The following is a 1,918-nucleotide window of genomic DNA, read 5'->3' on the forward strand; positions in this document are numbered from 1 at the left end:
TTGCTGGAATACACATGTGGCAGAATTTCTATGAAATTTGTCACATGCAGGTTTTCTCAAGATGTTTTCCTTCACCGCTGAGCACGAGATGAATTATAAAGACAAATTAAGCACATATATATAGCGGTGCTTGCCTGGGTTTGAACCCGCAATCATCGGTTAAGGTGCACGTGTTCTAACAACTGACCCATCTCGACTCTTTTCGATAAGCTTCATTTAATACCTAAGAGTGTACAAATAGTTTTAACGTCTAAGCTAGGTAATGACAGGTTAGCCATGAAAGGACAGAAAGGGTACAGCTGGGTTTTTAGTGGGTATTCAGGTTCACGGGGCCTACTCTGCATCCAGGACATAGTCTAGTCCCACATACTCCAACTTCCACTTGGGAGATAATGCGTATTGCCAGGGAGATGAAAAAATGTTTAGTCATGTAAGCAAGCGTAAAAATTTTTAGTACCCAAATTTATCACGATTTTTATAAGTGAAAATGATATCAAATTAAATTAAATAGTCAGAAATAAATAAAGAAAGAATAGAGACTTAGTTGAGTAAAATCATAATACGATTACGAACATTTAGCAACGTACTACTTTAAACAAAATGGGTTATTTGCGCACCCATAATAGCAAGATAGTTTTGCATTTTTGAAAGTAATAAATTAATAAATAACCCCAATAATATCCTTTATTCAAATATTATAATTACAGACGTATTTTATAAATATAAAATTCTAAAAGTTAACAGATACACTAATATAATAACCTAGAAAAAACTTAACATTCGATTTAGCGCCATCTATTGACGAACACCGTAACTACTTTTTCACCTCAGCCATCGCTGAGAAACTATTCTTGATAAATTTGTCAAACTTATATTCACATTAAATTACTCTATTTATTGTAAATTTGTTGTAAATATGTGTTAATTTAATTAATTAAATGTTTTGTGTATTGAATTTATGTTGCCTAGAAGTTCCAATTATATGACATAGATGGCGCTTATAATTAATTCAAACAAATAATCTTTCTGAAAGATGATCTTTAAAATATGTAACGTATTAATATTATTTCTTATTATTAACTTAACTTTCTTATTTTTCTTTTTAACAACATGATATTTATTTGATATTTATAAGCGTTGATGAACAACCTGCCATCATGAAATTATACTTGTTTTGTTATATGAAATACATTTATTTACCCAAAACTAAATAAGAGAGATTTTTTCATATATTTAAAGTTTTTTTGCGTTGTAATAATTACTGAAAACTTTTGTAAAAATAAATGTTGTTTGTAGGTAAGAAATATATTATAAATTCGGCATAACAAGTATCTGGTTCCGTGGTGTAGTGGTTATCACATCTGCTTTACACGCAGAAGGCCGCCAGTTCGATCCTGGCCGGAATCACACTTTTTTCATTTTATTTTTGAACTAACATTGAAATCATTACATAATACACAAACTATATCACGGCAGCTATTAAAATTTGTGCTTTTGTTAAAAAAATCGGCTAATTTATTGATTCGTATACTTTACAATAATTGTAATATTAATAAATAGTTAATACAATTTTACTGACCTACCTACCTGTGTTGGACAAAAGTCCCAAAATTAATAAGATAAAAAAGGGAAAAAATAATACATGAATAAAATTAGAGAATATAATTTTAAATACTGTTATACAAAGACATTACTATAATATAGCTTAACTTAAAGCACAAAAATCCCTGGCAATTATTCAACAGATCAACCGCCATTACGAATGCATATCGCATATTAATTATTAAGTAAATGCTAAATGCATTGTATTTTATTAAGTAGTAATGACTAATTAAATTTTATTTTATTATGAAGTATACTTCAATAATTATTGTTTTTTACACTTTTTAATTATATAAAGGTCGTACCGGTTGCTAGT

General features: G+C 28.9%; 1 non-coding gene across 1 annotated transcript; it reads left to right on the plus strand.

Moving 5' to 3' along the window:
* The first annotated feature begins 1,334 nt into the window (after nt 1-1,334).
* On the plus strand, nt 1,335-1,407 carry Trnav-uac. Its single transcript has one exon. It is a non-coding gene; the product is annotated as a tRNA-Val (tRNA).
* Nucleotides 1,408-1,918: the final 511 nt, after the last annotated feature.

The sequence above is a fragment of the Vanessa cardui genome, chromosome 30 (assembly GCF_905220365.1).
Source record: "Vanessa cardui chromosome 30, ilVanCard2.1, whole genome shotgun sequence".
In the NCBI taxonomy this organism is placed as follows: Eukaryota; Metazoa; Arthropoda; class Insecta; order Lepidoptera; family Nymphalidae; genus Vanessa; species Vanessa cardui.